The sequence below is a fragment of the Python bivittatus genome, unplaced genomic scaffold (assembly GCF_059951505.1).
Source record: "Python bivittatus isolate LINGU-HERP-01145 unplaced genomic scaffold, Pbiv_v1 ctg000020_np1212, whole genome shotgun sequence".
Taxonomy (NCBI): domain Eukaryota; kingdom Metazoa; phylum Chordata; class Lepidosauria; order Squamata; family Pythonidae; genus Python; species Python bivittatus.
In genome coordinates, this window is record NW_028277030.1 from 8,647,497 (window position 1) to 8,668,314 (window position 20,818).

Below are 20,818 nucleotides of genomic sequence, written 5' to 3' on the forward strand. Positions count from 1 at the left end.
GACAGATTTACTTGATTGTGATGGAAAAAGTTGATTATTGGTGGCTTCCAGGTGAGGTTCTATGGCTTACTAGATATCTCTGAAGTAGTGGAGATGGTGCAGCAAAGTGAATGCCAACCAGCAGTGGTTTCTGGCCAGAGAAAGTCTTTCCGGATAAAGGAGAGAAGGAGAGATTGCCCACCTGTGCCCTGGAGACTGGGGGGAGTCTGAGGGATGGAAGTCTTGCAGTCTTTTTGTGAGTAGAGTGGCTGGAGGTCACAGGAGAAACACCTCGTTTGCACTAGCCACACAGCCTTTTAAGGACACTAAGCACAACCATTCCTTACTTTTATCACTTTGGGATATAATCAATTTACATTTGGAAAGAGGTCTTTGAAAACAGCAGGACAAAGAAAGCTTCTTGGTGAGTCAGCCTTCCTTCCAAATTATAGAAAGTAAAATACAGAGGAAAATAATACTTTTAAAAGATTTTAAGACAACAGCAAAGGGCTTAATCAAGATTTTGACTAAGAAAGTTATAAACGGATATAGGGGATGGTATTCACAGTGCATCTGCATAGAATAAATACTGATAAGGATATAATTGAGTTAAAGACCCCCACCCCTGTGCTATGTGTGATAACAATCAATTTAAAGATGATAGATGTGATTCACCTGGAACAAATACAGGAAAAATCAATTCTTTCCAGAAGAACAAGACATATTGACCCAAAGAACATACAGACATTTTGTTTCCCACATCCCATTACTACAAATGTGGTAGGAAAAAAAAAAAAAAGAAATATAGGAATCCAGTATACTTTAAAGATGGAAGTTAGTGTCTAAGATTGCAAAAAACAAGGCCACAACAAACAAACAAACAAACAAACAAACAAAAAACAGAAAACCCCACACTACTCCATGAACTAAAATGAGAAACTTAGTATTTAGTTGGATAAAATGTATATGTGTATCAAAATATGTGCAAACCACTTAAGACTGAAGAGACTGAAGAGTAATAGCTCTGATGTTGTAAACCTATCTGCTAGCATAAACTGATTTCAGTAAAACTGCATGGGCATTTACTAGATTATCTTACATAAAATAAAGCATAAGGAATTGTGCAGTATAAATTAATAATGGAGTTGTACGTGGGGAAGTACAGTTTAGACCAGCTGAAAAGCATTCTACCTAATTCTGTTTCTTGCATTCTGTGGTAGAAGGCTAGAGGGAGAAGGGAAAAACGAAACAAAACGAAACTTTAGTATCCATATGGGAACGGTACCATTTGGTCAAGGATCTCTAAGGACCACGCATGGCACTTCTCAGAGTTAGGAGGGAGGATCATGAAAAGAGTACGGGAGGAACTAAGATCTCAGATCCAGCCAAGCTATGACTGCCATGTTGTATCTTTGGCTGTATGGTGATTAGCAGCTGTAAACAAACAGGAACCACCATGATAGGGAGAATGCTCTCTGCAGCAAACCATAACCTATTTCTAGGCTGCATGTTGTGCATGCAGTTAGAAGTCTGGTTAACAAGGATAAATTTCCATCAGTGAAGCTGTTGGAGGATATTGTAGTTCTAGTGTGGTATCATCAGATGGAATGAAAATGTATTTTGTAAAGTTCTCATACCTTTTAACCACCAATGGTAAGTAGCTGCTGGTTGTTAAATACTCACCTTTCAGTACTGCAAACATGTTGCCATGATTATTATTATTTTTAAAGTATGCGAATATGCGTTGTTTTTTTTCTGATACGTTATCAGACTGTGAGTTAATTGAATATTTAATGTTAATAAAATTATTACTTTGTTAGGTTGAAATAAGTGTTATGTTTCCACTTCACTGCAGATTTCTATAATTTTAGTTAAAAAGTTCAGTTAGGCCACTGCTTTGTCAAACACACCTAATTGAACTAATGAGTATTAACAGCAGACTGTACTTAGAGGCTTCCTTTCTTAAAAATGAAAGACATCAGATTTAGTGTGGCAAATGGCATAGGCCAATTGCAGTGGTTTCTAAATTGTAAAAACTAGTTTGGAATTTTTAAAAACAGAAATAATTAATCTATCTTCTAATACTTTTCATATGGGACTCATGCTTTCTCTTCCTGCAAATTTATTTTTTGTTTCTCTCAGTTGTTTTCTTCCATGCCCATGCTTTCCCAAGATCCACTCTTGACATTATCAAATGATGGTCTGTTCCACATTCCAAATCTCCCGTGATCTTCACATTCTTTCCTTGATGATCAGGTATGAGCAGTCACTCAAGGAATGGTAACATGGGGGAACATGGGGGAACTCCTCTCATTTCAAATTCCAGAGGGAGGAGTTACTGACAGGAGAGGGACTTGAAAGGTGTGAAGAGAAGGATGGGTTTGAGAGGATCTTGGAGTCCTAACCCCAGGAAATCCCCCAAATCTCAGAGTTACAGGTTTAGGAATATATGCTGTATATTTATTGGCAGGGAAGGTAAGGACTTATAAACACGTTTCTAGGAGTCATCCTGCTGTAGGAACCAAGAGAATACTCTAAATATGTTAATTGAAATGGTAAATTTAAGGATCATAAACTCAAGGGAATATATATATATATATATATATATAGAGAGAGAGAGAGAGAGAGAGGGGGGGGGAGGGAGAGAGAGAGAGAGAGAGAGAGGGAGAGAGAGAGAGAGAGATGTGGTGGTAACAAAACCGATAGATCCATCTGAGATCTCCTTGGTTAAAGGGATGGCTGTTTGATTCTGAAGAACAAAAGGAAGGGAAAAAGAACACCCACAGCAGTTAGAGTGTGTAACACTTTTACTAATGCTCTCAGTCTTTCATCATAAATTATCAAATCAATCAGGCTTGTTTATTCATTCCTTTTCATTTCTTTTCCATGTGTACATAAGAATAGACTTATGCTTAAATTACATATTCAAAAAAAGCAGACCTTTACTAAGCAGGTGCTCACCAAACAATCACCATTCTCATTCAGTTCTGGAGACTTCAAATAGTCTAGTAACCTTTCTGTACTCTCTGGTCTCTTTCCTACTAATTCATTCATTCTACTTTACAGAATGATTTCCCTCACTGGATTTCTTTCATTCAGAATCTTGCAGTTTGTTCTAAAAATCATCAGTAGTCCTTCCACACTATCATCATTATACCTGCAGTGCCATTGAACTATAGATTGCTACTATGATACATATCCACAACAACCTAGATGACATGAATTCATATTTTCTGATATTTATTTTAGCCCTTTTGTTCACAAACATATAACTTTACTTTGTGTCAGTATAAAAGAAATGGATGAACAAAACCATACATGCTGTGAGACTGTTGAAAAATGGCAAGGCTGCAGGTGTAGATGGTATAACTGGAAAAATATTAAAATATGTATGCAGTTTTCTTATGAAGGGGTTGTACAATTTGTTTAACTTCTGTGTGAAGTCTATATGTTAAAACGAATAGCCTTGAAATTATGGAATATTCTGCATGAATATAGAGATGAAGGTTGGTTGCTGGATGCAATAAGAATATGATGGAGATAAAGCATGTATGAGAAAAAAATGCAAATGCTTCAACATTGACAAGGGAGTAGAACAAGAATATGACATGCTATATGACATATACAGGTTGTATAATGTATTTATAGATAAATGTATAAGGTGATGTGGTGTCAGCCCTTCGAGATAGACCAGGTCAGAAAACAGATGCCATAAGATAGAAATCTACTTCATGGATATAGGCTATAATAACAGAATCTTGAAAGTGTGACTGCATTTCTCCTTCTTTTCCTCTTATACCAAAGAAAGCCAAAGGAAGGGCAGTTTTGAGGGTTTTTTCTCATGCCTTCCTCTTTTTCCAGGTTAAGTTCATGTTTTAACATGTTGCTGCATTTTTTCTTCAAGGCCATCTTCACACTCCTCTACATGTGGTGATGTTGGAAGTATGTTGACTGGGAATATGAATGTGTATATTCTTTTGTATGCAAATGATGCCTTGATTTTGGCTGAGAACCTGAATGATTTGTAGCAAATGTTAAACAAAGGAAGTTGCATTTTGCAGGGAAAATGGAGTGAATGATTGCAAGGTATATATACATGATGAAAACTAGAGCAAGTAGATGAATCTGGCATACTAAAAGATACAAAGGAATGGAGAAACATTAAGGTGTTCAAATGCTGGTGGAAAGGTAGTGGGTATCATATGGTAGCATGTTTTGAAGAATGAATGTTTGCTGAAATAAATGAAAATAGCTGTGTATAAGATTGCAATTTTACCCACTGTGTTATATGGAAATGAGAGCTGAGTGTAGTAGGAGTGGATTACCTAAGAACTGCATGTGGTAAAACAATCAGAGATATCATCAAGAATGAAAGGATGATGAATGAATGTGCCTTCAATGCAAAAGTGAGCAACTGATATAGAAGTAGTACATTAATGAGGACTGAATTGCAAAACAAATATCTGAAAAAACAGTGAATGGATAAAGAGGAAGGAGAACACTGAGAGTTTTTGCTGGATGAAGTGGATGAGCTTCTTAACAATAAAGAGGTGAGAAGTTTAAAGAACAAAAGGCAATGTATGAAGAGGTATATCAAAGTGATGGGAAGAAGGACAGAAAAACACGGAGAGATATAGTGAATGGTGTTGATGTAAACCAGATATACCTAGATTTCCTTCTCTTTTTCTTATTGTATGCTCATATTCCTTTATCTTACTTCCCTTGAAAGGGAATAGTGTGATGGGTATATTTTTGTAAAAAAACCACTGTTAAAAAGAAGTGAGATTCTGGGCAGAGTGTCAGATGTGTCAAATCTCTTGCAACATTAGATATACAATGAATAAAATATCTTTTATCAAACAAGATCTTCTCCCAAGTGCATACTTTTTTTGGTGAGATCTTGCATGCAAAATCTTGTTATTATGGCTCACACCCTTTGTGTCACCATGGCAGCAAATCAATAGGATTAGAGCAGTGTTGTCCAAACTTGGCCACTTTAAGATGAGTGGACTTCAACTCCCAGAATTCCCCAGCCAGTATGGACATGACTGGCTGGGGAATTCTGGGAGTTGAAGTCCACTCATCTTAAAGTGGCCAAGTTTGGACAACACTGGATTAGAGGCAGCATTCCCATTGCCCCCTAGACAGTTACAAGCTTTGCACCTTTAACTTAACGGTGCCAACCCAGAATACAACCCTACTATTGAAGATGAAGAAGAAGATTAAAAAGAAGCCATCTTGTTATGCACACCTGACGAACGCTTTATAATCTTCGTGTAACTCTGCAAGTTGCTGAGGTCTGGCAATCACATGATATGGCAGGTATGGGCTAGATAGCACTTAATCTGTCTCATGTCACTCTAAAGCTCAGTCAAGCTGGTTTTGTGGTGGGAAAATGAACAGGAAATTTGTCCTGAATCTTGAATCTTGGCTGTCTTGTCAAGTAGCTAAAACACCTGGAAATTGACTCCTGCGTTTCACCCTCTACTGTGTTAGTGACAATGCTATCGTACAGTAGAGTTGTTAATGTTTTTACTCCCCTGCTCCTCCCATAATGTGAGGGAGAGCTGCTTCTTAAAGTTGAAGGTGTTGACTGAAGAAGAAAGAATTGAGCCTAAACTCGGCATGAATACCTAAGTACACTTTGGTCCCTTGGAAAGTTAACTATAAATGTTTCCCCTCCCCTCTTCTTCCTCCACAAATGAATGACAATCCAGGGATATATTAGCAGTGACAATTACCAGTGCAAAGATGAACAAAAATTCATTGTGAACAAAGATTAAATTGTGGCTAACTCTAGAATAACTGGGAAATCTTCTCTACAGTTAATATTGGTACCAATTAGGGATATGCAAAACATTTCAAAATTAAAACATTCCAAGCTTAAAACATTTCAAACTGTTTCAAGTTTGAAACTGGCTGGCTGGAGTTTGAAAAAGCTCTTCTGACAATGTTCCAAGTTTGAAAAAGCATCCTTCCAAGCTAAAAACACCTGTTCTGAACTCAGTGCAGGGCTGTTGTGAGCTCAGACCCCGTCTGGAATAATTGGAATAGTGTCAGAACGAATTCTGGTAAGGTTGGTTCAACCATCGTGTTTGAATTCAAAATGTTTCTTACATCCCAGTGGCAATGTATCTCTTCACTGTGGTTAAGGTTGGGAATTGGATTTATTACGGGGAAAGGAAGGGGTACAGAAAGAGCATACCTTGGCCTCTCAACAGATGTTGATGAGTTAGATACACTGCATGCACCTTGATATGTATACATTTAAAAAGCGTTCTACCCAGTAAGTGTTCAGAATGATGGGGCACATGTAAAATGTATTTCAAGTGGATGGAATTGCACTGCTCGTTTTCCTCTGGAATATGTTGCATGCCCACATATTAAGATGAAATAGCATAAGCCTGAGATCACACAACCATTAGGTAAATCAGTACATCAGGATGAGAAACAGAGGTGTTAAAACTGGAAAGAACAGAGGTTGTAGAGCACAAAGCAATATGAATAGATGATCTATTCCTGGTTTCATATCAGTTTTCCACACTGTGTGTGCTATAACTTGTTATGAACCTATCCATGGATTAGAGTCATCTCTGCTTATTAACCACAGGCACATCCTTCTTTGGTCTTTTGTGCCAGCTCTAGCCTAAAGGCATTCTTCCCATGCTCAGACAGATTGTCTGCAAGCTTGGCATGCAAATTACAGCTGAGAGTTTTTTATCGGAAGACTGAGCTGTGCATTATCAGAGCAGCTACTTCTGCAAATCTGTTTCCATTACACAGAGTGAAGAGAGAGCAAGTGGGTAGCAGAGGACTCCCAATGAAACCGCTGTACTCTTGTGTATCAAATCATCACAGGTTTATGATATGTCCTCAATGATATAATGATTTATCTTCATCTGAATTCCAGCAGCAGTTATCCAAAACACCAAAATCTCATATAGATGTTAGATAAAGTAATATATGTTGTGAAACATAATTGAAATGCTGTCATTTATCTACAAGGGTTGAGTGAAAATAATGCCTCCAATGTTTGTTTGTTTGTTTGTTTATTATTAAATTTTTATGCTGCCCATCTCCCCCAGTGGGTGACTCACAATTAAAAATCAAAAGCCTATAAACAGTTAAAATACCCCATAAATAATTAAATACTCAATCCATTAAAATCCACTATAAAACAAACCCTACACATAAATACTAAAGACATTCAAGATGATGGGGGTGGTGGTAAAATCAATTACCCCACAAGCCACTTCCACTAATGTGAGCCCCCATCCAGCCCCCAGGCCTTCTGGCACAGCCAGGATTTCACACCTTTCCTAAAGGCCATAAGAGTGGGGGCACACCGCACCTCGGGAGGTAGATTGTTCCATAGAGTGGGGGTCACAGCAGAAAAGGCCCTCTGCCTAGATCCCACCAGTTGAAATTCCTTGACTGGTGGGGTCTGCAACATGCCCCTTCTGCTGGACCAGGTGGGGTGGGCTTAAGTAACCAGGGTGAGATGGCTCCTCAGATAACCTGGTCCTGTGCCATGAAGGGCTTTAAAGGTGATGACCAACGCCTTGAATTGGACCCAGAAGCAAACTGGCAACCAATGCAGCTCGCGTAACAGTGGTGTTATATGTGCCCTCCTAGGGGCATTCAGAACTGTCCGCACCACCACATTCTGCACCACATAATAACCTTTAGGAAAGGTGTTATAATAATAACATTTTAATTATATTTACTTATTATTATTTATTATAAATAACATAATAACCTTTAGGAAAGGTGTTATAAGTCACTATCCCATGGCATTACTGACATGTTAGTTGTGATGTGTTCTTTCACGTCAGTTTGTGGGAAATTGTTGTGAGAAAAGGTTATTGTGATGGAATGGATTTATGAAGGCCATGCTCAGGGAGATAAGCGTGTTCTTAGCCCCCAACAGGAGCGTGGGAAGTTCAAGAAGATGAGACTGGCACCTCCCTAAGGAATTCATGGTGTTGTGGCTGGCTGGCTTGGGAACTTGGGTTCAGTCTGGTGAGATTTCTGTCTGGAGGCTGAAGCTAATAAATGCAACAGAACTGTATTTGCATTGTCTCTTGGAGTACTTTGGGCTGAACCGGACAGTTATGTAGGTATTCTTTATGGAATGGAAGCCTGCAGTGAATATTCATCAGTGTGCTTTAAGCAATGTGATGTGATTGAATTTTTGACTGCTGAAGGAGTCCCTCCAACCAATATTCACCACTTGTTTATGGTGATGACTGTGTTGAAGTGAGTATTGTGCATTGGTGGGCCAAAAAATGTAAAGATGGTGAACTAGGAAAAGGTGATTTGTGTGATCAAGAATGAAGTGAATGACTTGTGACAGCAAGTGATGACTTTCAAATTAGAAAATTTGATGAATTCATTAAAGGCAATTGGCAGATCACTCAAAGGGTTATTATGGATCTTCTTCTACATGGGAAGTTTTGTGCAAGATGAGTTTCTCACGTGCTGTTGGTAGAAATGAAAGCTTCAAGAGTTGAAATTTGTCAGCAATTGTTGTCACATTACAAAAATGATGGTGAGGAATTTCGTCACAGCACCATGACAACTAACACAACTTTAGCTCATCATTATGACCAGAAATGAAGTGTCAGTCCATGGAATATGATCACAAAACTTCATCTGCAAAAACAAACAAGCAACAAACAAGAAACCACAAAACAAAATCCAGGCTCTGGTAGGAAAACTCATGGTTACAGTTTTTGGGGATGCAGATGGTATTACTCACATGTAGATCCTTGAACCATTACCAACTTAGAGAGCTACATTGCAGCACCCAAAGCTTTGAAATAATGATTAAGGTGGGCCTCACACCTTGTGACCCATCCAAGAGTCAATTGTAAATTTGAATCTCCACCACACAGTCCAGACTAGGCACCAGGCAACTTTCACCTATCCCCAAAATTCAGGAATATAAATGAAGCACAAAGTTTGCATCAAAGGACTGTCAGGACCTGGTTGAGGAGTCAAAGTATGGAGACCTTTTGTGACAGCTTTGGGAAGTTGTCTGTTGTTGGCAGAAGTGTGTAGCGATTAGTGATTATGTGGAGAATACAGATAACCAAAGAGCTCATTCCATGGACTATTTTCCTGTTTCATATATTAAAATATCTCTATTTCAATTAATGTTATGGAGGCAGAGGCATTATTTTCATTCAAACTTTGTAAGATGTCGTGGAGTATGTTAATTCTTGTCTCTTAAAATTAGTTGCATGATTTAAAAAAACTGGAGATATTTAAATATAATAATGAGATATTAATAAGGTTTCTAGTAGGGCTGTGCAGACATCAGAATTGGAGATTCAGTTTGAAGTTGACTCTATTGCTCTGCCAGTTTGATCTGAATTTCTGCATTGAATCTCCAAAGTGATTGAAAATATCAAATTAAATTGAACACCTCTCAGACACTTTGGAACAAATCCGGACTGTGATTTGTAGATCTGACAAGCTTTGGTTCACACACCAATGTACTTTTTCTGAATGGATTTGAAAGTCTGAATCAATTCAAAAGTCCAAATTGGATAAATTTTGTTTCCCTCCTAGTTCTGTTGGGAAAGTTACTAGATCAAGACTGATTCCCATACTCCTGGTTTCTAACCTTCACAATAGCAGGAACCTACTTGAGTGTGATATTATTGTGCATCTAAAATTCTGTGCCCATCTGCTTCAGAATCAAAGAAAGGGCAGCATGTGGAGCCCATGTTACCAGCTCCCAGTGGTCCTTCCCTTGCATATTCTCTCTCCTGAGTGTAAATGCACACCCTAAATGAAAATAAAGCTAATTTGCCACATACATTTGTTCTGCATAATTATTTCACTTCTATGATCTGTGGGAGGCATGAGGGTCTACAGCAAATGCTAAACCCCTGTCTTTAATAACTAGGACTCTTGATCGAGCAGTTCTTGTAGCATGACTACCTGCCCCCTTCCCCAACTCCTTCCAAGACTATCACCACAAACTTATGGGCTGGAAACCAGAAGTACAACACACACAGAGCTAAGCAATCTTAAGTCTTTTTTGAGCGGGGAGGGATATTTGAATTTATGGTTAACTGTCCATTGAAATTAACCCAAATCTGGCATGTTTACCTTTGGATTGTGCCTTTGCATATTTAAAAAGCAAGCAAGCAAGCTGAGATTTTTCTGGAGGTTGAATCCTGTAGTCAAGGCTGTCATCCTGCCTTTTCTGGGAATCACAACATATATAGGAATCTATAGGACTAACTTTCACTGCAACTGGATGAATGGTCTCTTACTGATCTCCCACTGGCTGAACCAAACATTCCCAAATCATAGATATTATTTATTTCATATTATGTTGACAAGGTGAATTTTCATTAGTAGTATTTTTTTTAATTGACAAGCATTTTAATTTGATCCTCTGTGCACATTCTTTTCTTATGCATTTCTCTCCCTTGGAACAAAGACAGGGTAATTAGAGTTTTCTCATCATCTGGCAGGGGAATGTAAAACAGAGAGCTGAGTCTTGGTGCGTTCTTTCCAAATACAAGATATGCGGGATAAGTCAGTACCTCTCAGACATGCTGAGATTCAAGTGAGAAGTTGGGTGCTTAGTCCACTGGGGGCCAACTTTAGGTTAACACTGACTAGGCGCAGGCCTGAGGCACCAAAGCTTAGGGGATGCCAACCCTTCTCCTCCTTCCGAATCACTCTAAAAATGCAAATCTTCACATTGGTGGGAGGTGGCGCTGTTAGTCAATATGGCCTAAGGGGACCACAGTTCCTTGAGCCGGCATTGGTCCACCCTGCCCCATAACGTTTGCCTACCCCATTTGCCCATCAGAGGAAAACAGAAGACAGCATATAAAATGAATATAACCATCTGGGTAGATTAGACCACAGATCTATCTGACCTGCCTGTCAAATAAAAGCCAGCCCTTCTGCAGGGGTGTGTGTGACAAAGCATTTCTCTATTCCACCAAAAAAATTAGTGAAATGGTAGGGAGGCACCACACAGCCTTGACTTCAGCAGGCTGGAGGAGATATCAGAAGGGGCCATGGTTCTTCAAAATCCCTAAGCCTAACCCATCGATGGGTTACTGCCTGACCTGCAACTTGAGAGTGCAGCCTTCTTCTGCTTTGGGCAGAAGACCTGCAGAAATCTGGTACGGTCTGGGAGCAAAGCCATGTGGCGCTTATTCCAGAGGGGTCCACATGCTACCTGAGGAAGGTCCCAAGGCCTGCTTAGCCCAGCTCACCTACAGGATCAGAGCTGAGCTAGCTGAAAAGACTTCCAGTGAGACATGCCAAGGTATAAAATGGGGCAGGGTGATAGTTTAATTGACTGCATGAAGGCACAAGAAGGCACAACTCTTCCTGTTTCATATATAAATAAGTCACAATAAAATCATGATCATATCTAAATAAGAGCCAGTTTGATGTAGTAGTTAAAGGCACTGGGCTAGAAACCGGGAGACTGAGTTCTAGTCCTGCTTTAGGCACAAAGACAGCTGGGTGACTTTGGGCCAGTTTTATTCTCTCAGCCCTAGGAAGAGGAAAATGGCAAATCACTTCTGAAATTGTTGCAAGAAAACTGCATGGACTTGTGCAGGCAGTCGCCAGGAGTTGAGACTAATTTGAACACACACAGATACAGACACACAGACACACACACAGACACACACACACGACAAACCCATCCTATCAAAGCACATAGATACACATACAAACATATATACCAAACCCATCCAATTTAATCTGGCTTTTATCCTGGATAGATATATGAAATGACTATTGGACTTTCAGGGTAGATCTACCCAGTCTCCATTTTCGTTTCCCAGACCTTCAGTAACCAATTCACTTCAGCCCACTGCTGCCATGCTGGAAATGCCAAGATGACTGGATGAGCTGAGCTGCACTCTCTCCCGAGAGCCCACAGGCATGTCCAGGAACAGCCTTAGGCCAGCATATCATCCCCTGCATTTGTCCTCACTTCCTATGTGAATTGGTGCCAGGGTTGGCTCAGTTTTAAAACCTTGGTGAAAGTGGCCTCGAGCCACACCACCGTAGCCGCAACAGGACGAGGGAAGAGCCAAGGAGCTGGATGCAGAACGACGGCGGGTTCCTGCCAAAGGAGAACTTCTTACCCCAACAGCTCATTACTGTGCAGAACTGTCATCATGGCAGTTCCTCCTGTGCTGCAGCTGAACCAGAAGTGAATCAGTTCAGCTGTCACAGAGTGACCATGAGGTTGAAACACAATCTGGAAACCATAAAGTGCCTTTAGGAAGACCTACAAAACTGTAGCTATGGTAGGATAGCACAGAGCTGTTTCTCATGTTGGCAGGTTCCTTGCCCTAAACAGCAACTATGGAAGTTCTTGGGAGCTTCCCATGCATTTTTGATCAAGCAAGCCAAAGGCCTGGAAATGTGGTCTCATGCTGACCTAACAAGCTCTGCGTGTTGTTTTCTTAAGTGGTTTCTGTGTCAGTGGTTTTTTTTTTAAAATAATGGAAGAATCAATACTGGGGAAGAGGAAGAGGTGGGAGATAAAGGTGTGCATGTGTGTGTGCGTGCAGGAGAAATGGAGAGAAAGATGAGAGCAGAGGGCCAGAGAAAAGAACAAGTGAGAAAGGAAGTCAATTGGAACCTTTTTTATAGGGAGGGCAGTATTGTCCCAAATGCAATTGCTAATCAGATGACAAGGAAAAGAGTGCAGTAATTGCAGTGATTACCACATGGATACACCAAAGGATAGTATTGTAAGTGTGGGAAAAACAGATATGGGAAAGGTCACGTGTAATTTTACCACTTAGAGCCCTGCCAGCTCAAATTACTACTCCATCAGGTCTTTTCCTCTATCTTTTTGGCTGTTCATTTATGTGGTTCTTCACTTCTGTAAAGAAGCATTGATGATAAGATGAACGATGTGACTGTAGCTTCACACCTTTGGAGGCATGCAGTGGAAAAGGGGCTTTAAAGATACAGGTCCCTAATAAGGACTGTAACAGCAACTATGTAGGACAGACAGGCAGAAGACTAGCAAAGCGTATCCATGAACATCAACTAACAGAAGACACAATGAAAACTCCTTAATCTCAAAACACATGGACAGACTCAACCATAGTTTCAATTGGGAAACTGTGAGCATCCTAGACCAAGCCAAATCCAAAAACACTAGGGAATTCCTGGAAACTTGGCAGTCAGACATGTCAGCCATCAATAGACACAGAGATAAACCACATTTACACACCATTCAAAAGAGACAATAAGAAAGCTAAGAAGGAAACAAGATCAGAGCACATCCTCTCCAGCAGCCAACACCCAGATAAGCAGGATTAACACCAGACAAGCAATCAAACAGAAAACAATACTCTAATCAAGGAACTACCAAGGACAAAACCACACCCCCACCAACACTGGCAGGGCAAGCTACTGTATATAAATGGGGGGCAAACCCCACACTAGCAGTGATGATGTTACCTAGCAGGTAATGAAATGTCTGAAATTAAACTACTAAACTCAGAGAGCACTAAGGACTCCACAAGTCCCTAATTTCCTATCCAGAGATCACTTCCCCTTACAGCAAAGAGCTTGAGTGAGGACAACCAGATGTGGGCTGTAATCCTCCAGGTGGCCAATAGATGGCAGCAAAGGCCCTCTAGGGCAATGTTCCTCAACCGTGGCAACTTTAAGATGTGTGGACTTCAACTCCCAGAATTCCCCAGCCAGCATTGCTGTCATATTGACCATGATCTTGTAAACTGATTCACTTTGGGCTGTCTTTGTCCTTCACAAAGGGGCCCAGGGAGGCAACTTTCATCACCTTGACTCTGACATTCCTGTTCTACTTCATGTAGCAGAACCTGCTTTGCACAGCAGATTCAGTGAAGCCCAGCACTGACATTTATGACTACAGTTGCTGTCTGTCTCAACTTTGAAACCAGACTTGCTGAATATTACCCTGCCTGGGATGAGATCATTATTGAGTCATGGGAACTCATCACTGTCAAGATCAGGTACACTTTAGAATGCCACTCAAAAGCATATCTCAGAGTTCACGACCAGTTTTGTTTTATGATGGTATTACAGACTAAGGTCACTTACTTGTTTGCCAAGGAGGATGAACAAGCTCCCTCAGGGAGGAAAGTCTCCTATTGAAAGTATTTAATAGTCCTGAAAAAAAGATTCCATCCTGGATCTGTAATGGGTTTACCTAGGTTAAAAAATTCCCATGATCTCCCTTCATGATATGTTGCCATGGCTGTAAAAAGATACTGTTTTGGCATGACAAATTTAAAGGATGAATATTTTCATGTACTGTAGCTATCAGACCTCAATATTGCCATTACTTAAGATTTACAGTGTGCATACACAGCTATCCATTTTGGGGACTTCCTGTTGGGCTTACCACTATTCCTTGAGTCTTCCCCAGGTATGTACCAGCTGCATTAGCCCACCTGCACCTTTGTTGAGATCAAATTTACCAGTATCTTGGAGGAGTAGCCAGTGGTGGCTTTGTCAAGAAATTATTTGCTGACTTTGTCCTCGACTGGCTCTCTAACCTAGGCCTTTGGTAGAAATGGCTGATTTGTCCACAAGTACCCTCAAGTGTATTGGTGTTATTCTCCATGCCAGATGGGGTTTTGCATTTCCCCCTTAGGTTCAAGCCTCTCAGCTGTTGTTCATAGTTCAAGAACTTATCTTGCCTCTGGGGTTTCTGCATATAACATTCAGCAGTTGCCAGATCTTATAGCAGCTACAACTAACATATTTCTGTTCACAGCCTCAATTTTCCCAGGCACCTCATCAGCTCCTATTTTACCGTCTTGATCTCCTGTACGTGCCAAGTGAGCAAGTACCCCATCCTAATTTCTGATATCAGCACCTAATGATGTGGAGGATTTGCATAAATTCTGCTCAAACAAGGTTATACAAGTTTTATAGCAGCAAGAAAACCTTCCACAAATCAGTTTTATGCAAGGCAGTAAACTCATTATTTGACATTTGCAAAGTCCAATCGATTGAATGCAGGGTCAAATTTGTTGCGGGCTGACTTCTTTCTTATGTCATTGTAGTCTTAAGGGTTAGGTCTTATGCAACACTATTTCTGCCCATCACCTGCCTATAAATGCTTTTCACCTGTTTTTCATAATCCAATGATGAAATTTTCCTCAAAGTCTTTTGGAATTTCTTTCTTCCTATTTTTGCACTTGTGCTTTTGTTGTCACTTTTGATTATCCTTACCTCATTGCCGCCAAAACTATTTGAACAATAGGAACACCTCATTTCTGGTTGCTGTTTTTTGATTATGTCTCTCTCTCTCTCCCTCCGGAATAGCTGTTTCTACAGATTTGTGTGATGCCTCCCCTTATGATGTTTAGCAAAGTGGTTAAGACTATGCTTTTTTAATAGAGCATCTAATGTTTAAGATTATTCCAGTTGAAGGATGCTGGGGAGTTATGATTTTAAGAGTTGACATTTTGATTGGAATTTTGTAAATTTCTAGGAGTCTTATTAGAGTGTGTTATCTATAAGAACAGAAATAAAGTTGGGGGTGATTTGTGATAATTGCATTGGCTTGGAGGACCCGTGAACTGTCTGCCCTTAGGACCAATCCCCATTACCTTCAGTTCCATCATGTTAAGATGAAATTGTGACCAACTGTTATTTTTTCACCAAAAGTATCTCCTGCTGCCATTTCTTCTGACAATCTTTCCAGGTCTATGGAATAAGTACTCAGTATCCCAGCTGTCTGGTGGGCACTGGACTTTTATAAGGTCATACAAAGATATTTCACAAAATTCCTTTTTCTCAGTGCAGAATGACAATCTTGTTATAGGGTTCTGTCAGATGTGTGTGTGTTATATTAGGAGCTCGAGTTCCTCAGAGAAAGATGGCCAATTATGTCAACAAGAAGCACTCACCTACAAGCCTGAGAAGTGAAAAGCCCCTCTAGATAGACCAGGCCAAGAAATCAACTCTACAGGAAGACCAACAGTACTTTTATTGAGATTGGCTATAATAACAGAATCTTGCAAATCTGTGCTGTGCCTCCTCCACTTTCTCCCTATGAATTAGGGAGGTGCCTGTCAGAGCCATATACAAATGCTATCTGACTGTTGTGGACTTAAGATGTATTTTTCCCCTTGTTGCTTTGATAGCTCACATATCTCCATCAAGATCATTTTCCTTACTCTCTACAATATCCATTAAGCTATGGGAAAGGTGAAGAAAAGAAGTGTTGGATCTAAACAGCAGTGAGTATAAGAATGGACTGCAGTTTCATGTTGACAGAGGACAATCAAGGGCTTAAAGCACCTTCCTTCTAGTATGCAATAAAAGTACCGATGTAGCCATGCTGTGCCAAGCGTCTGGGTGGCTTTTGCCAAGTTTGAATCCAGAAGCCTGATAAAATGGGTAGGTCAGATTACATACCTATTCTACCACTTGCAACACCTACCAGCAACAACCAAGTGTCATTCCATGTGAGCAGAATCTACTTCTATGAGGAGTTTCCTTGTAGGATCTTTGCAAACTGTTTGACTTGTCCAGCTACAGTTGCCCCAAAATACGGAACGGATGTTGGAGAGTTGGCCAATACATTGTCTGACAGGGTTATTTCATGCTGTCTTATATTGATGTGCATCTAGCCCATCAGGTACTAGCAAGCTTGTTAGTCACTCATGGGTGTGATACACAATGATCATAAAGAAGGAAAAGCAGGTTACTTATTTGTAATTGCAGTTCTATGAATGGTCATCTATGCATTCAAACTATCTTCCTACCTGCCAGGTGCTTAGGTAGTGAATGTTCCAATTATTCAAGGATTGCTGTGGCAGCCTTGGGGACTGAGAATAGTAGGGAGAGCCACAGCAGTGTGGGGTTAGTCATTGGCCAATAGGGGCCGAATTGGAGGATAATTCCATGCTGGCTGAGAGAAGACATTTTTCACTTGCTTCAAGAAGGGAACCATCCTTGGGTCCTGGAAGGTTCCAAATGCTGTGGAGCAGTCATGAGAGGGCATTCCTTGACTGAACTTTTGGTGACAGGCATGGATCAAGGAAGGGAATGAACCACCCTTTAGATCCTGGATGATATTATTCAAATATGAGGATGCTGGGAGTTTTTCTGAGCTCTTACTTGCAGGGTACTGAGAAAGGCAACATTTCAATGCTTATCACATATCCTTTATAAATTAAATTCAAGCTGTTGCCCTTTGACTGCAAGTTCTATCTTCAGTCTTCCTGCTTGGGCAGGGAGGCAAATTGTTATTCCTCAGCTTGGCAAAACATCTGGTGGTTTAAAAGAGAAACCATTCTTTTGTTCAAAGCAAAAACAGTGAATAATTATGGCCTCTCCCAAATGAAAAGCTTTTAATGAAGCTTGTTCTTTTTGGAGAAGTTATTTGCAATACGATCTCAGTGACTCCATCAGGAGCTTAAGGCCTAATGGGCATTGTGAGAACTCACTGTTTGTCACCCGATTATGTAAACTGGCAGAACCCTGGCTTGAAAATCTATTAGTCAGTGGGCAGATTCTGTGTGCCTGGTGGTTATGGTCCAGCTTGGCAGACAGTCCTCTCGGGCAATGTCAGAATGGCAAAATTAGTTTTTTCTTTTAGTGCCAGCCTAAGAATGTGCAAGGAAAATACATTGGCTAAGGACAAAGGCCCTGAAAAGTTTACTGGATTTTAGGGGGTGGGAACAGAAGCAAGGAGGTGACATTTTCTGATAATCATAAAGTACCAACAGGATGTGGAAAACTTTTGAAGTTCTATGATCCACAGGGAAAGGAAGGAAAGAGAAAGAAGAACCCGCACCTATTTCTCTTAGCACTGTTTTCCTAGGGCTTTTATATCATTTCAGGTGATACATGCATTTTAGTTGAGTTAGGGTTGTACCTTGGCAGCCAGAGCTATTCATATTTCCATTCTTTTGTTACAGTAAATACTATTAACACATAAAAGATGAAAGAATGAACAAAGGGCTAGTGATGTGGTATAAGCTGAAATTTGTTGTCCCTTTTGTTTCAGAGTTTACTTTCTTATTGCAGAATGGCAAAGGGCACTGCTGTGGATATACCTTTGCATACCGTTGCTCTTATGTTACCTTTCTGTCACTCTTCCAAATGCCCACGCTTCCTGGTCTGAATGCCCGCACCCGATGCCTGGAATTCCCTTGTTGTTGCTTCCTTAAGTCAAGGAAGTCAAGGATGCTGCAGCTGGAGAGGGAATACTCACATTCCTTCCCACTGAAGCTAAGATAACTAGAAATTTCACTGAATTTTTCCTTGTCCTTTGGCAAAGACAATTGAGGCCCCGTTTCTTCCTTTTCCTTGTTCCATCTGGGTTTGTTTTCTCTGATGTCTCTGTTCTTTTGTTTTGAGTTCTTTTTGTGTTTTTGTATTATTCTTTGTTTTGAAATATTTTTAACCATTTGTAAACCACCCAGAGTTGCTGGGAGCTGGGCAGAATATACATTTAATAAATTATTATTGTTGTTGTTGTTTGCACACTGAGCCAGATGTTTAGACTGGATTTGGTGTTTTTGTCCACCTATCAAGTCCTTCTCAAGGACCTGGGATAGGCAGATGATGATGATGATGATGATGATGATGATGAAAAAAAGCTCTTTTCTTTCACATTGGATGAGAGAGTGGAGAGAAATGCAGGAGTAATTGTGGCGTATTGTTGATTTAAACTTCTCTGATTGCCATAAGATAAATGCAGGACAGAGAGAAGTTCCAAAAGGTGTACTTCTTGGAGTTTCAGAAGAAATTTGAACTGTTTCCGGGATCCTTGCTGGTACATTTCTTCCCCCAAGAGAAATAATCCTCCTCAAGAAAAACAGCCTGAGCTGGTGATCACTTTCTGTTTTGTAAAGAACTTCAAGACCAAATTTATTTAGTAGAAATAAATGGCATGAGAAATGTAAAACAGAAATAGGAAAACTGGTATCCCTTGTTCATTTGGATTTCAGTACTTTAGAAGTCCAAAACACTAGAAGACCATTGGATTGCCTACCTCTGCTGAACAATCAAAATTAGTGTCTATGTATACACACTACAAGAATATGACATTTCCTCTTCATAAACTTCAGCAAAGTGCATATGCCTGTGATGAATAGAAAGGTGTGCTTCCTTTTTGTAAGGAGATGCTAGAATGTAAAAATATGTTTTCCTTAAGATTGATGCATGATCACCTTGCAATTTCACTCAATTTTTTGTGAGGCATACTATTTCAGATTGCAATTTAAGTTTCTACTTATAAGTGATATAAATGGTTTCTTAGCACTGTGCTTTAACCTAAAGAAGAGGAGAGCGGGCACGTACGATGCAGCATTTTCAGTCAAATTCTGTTGGAGGGAGTGACCTTCTGTCTGAATTATTTGGATCTCCTGTAGGTAATGTAAAATGTTAGGCAGGCAAGTTTTATAAAGTTTTGTGCTTTGATCAGCGACAAGACTGTTTCCCACTGACAGTAAATAAAGTCAGAAAAAAAAGTCTTCAGTTTATTTAACTGCCTTTGTTGGTGAGAGGAGCCAAGTGACTCCTTCACAATAAACCAGATTCCTTCACAATCAAGCCTCACCATGATGTATAGAGACCAAACAGGTATAAAATATGCACATTCCTATCTCTCATTCCTTCTGTCTTCACTGTAGCACAATGTAAAAATAGAAGGAGGATTAAAAATAGTCAGGTATTATTTCTTTACTTTTCTTTTAAAATATGAGATTTTCATAGACATCATCTTTGCGCATCACCTCCCTGATGACCTGCTCTTTATCAACAGGCCAATAGATTCAACCCCTGATGAAGAGCCCCTCCTTTCCCAAAAGGGTATTACAGAAACTAAAGCCCAGGAAAAGCTCAAGAGTGTTGCATTTATTCTATCTTGTCGATCTGCTCATCAACTGATTACTGTGCAACAACCGTTTTTTTTTGTCTCCACTGAACAGGAATCATACTTTTCCATTCTCCTGCAGTCTTATTTATATTTGAGTTCAAATTTTTAAAATTGTTTTTTTATATTTGTTTTAACCGGTTGTTTTATTGTATGGCACTGAAAGTCACGCCTGTGAGATGGCTTTAAAATTTGATAAAAACATACATACATACATATATGCGTACTCTTGGATATTTCAATGCCATCTTCCTGTTATAGCTGCAAAGACAACTTTCTCAAGTCTTCTTTTGGATCATTTCACTTGCCCAGTTTGGTGACTACTTTCTAACTGGTGTCATGTCACATGCTTATAATTCCTCTCTGTCTGATCAGAAGACATCCATATTCCTTTGAATGCCTAAGTTCTTGTTCTGGATCAGAGTCACAATGGCTTATGAAAGCCAGCATGATCTGAGCCTTCCAGGCTGGCTTTATTGATACTGCTTTTAAGAAACAATAAGCATATACAGCTGTAAAGCATAGAAAATGCAATTAATTTCAATTTATGTATATAGATACACATACTTTCTCTCTCTTTAATGCCCATGGCTAACTATTTTGCTATGGCAGAATTTAGTTTTCATTTCTGAATTTCTTGTAAATGCTGTTCCATTAAGCTTTCCTTTCTCCTCCTCCTATTCCTTCCCCCATTTCAAACTTCAGAGAATAAGTGGAAGCATTATTTCTTGGAAAGGAGATATGGAACTTAAGTAGCTGATATAAGCCCCTTCATGGATCACTGCCTTGTCGTGGCGAAGGGGCTTGCGTAACTCAGTGAAGCCATGAGCTATACCATGCAGGGCCACCCAAGATGGACAGGTCATGACAGAGAGTTCTGACAAAATGTGGTCCACTGGAGAAGGAAATGGCAACCCACTCCAGTATCCTTGCCAAGAA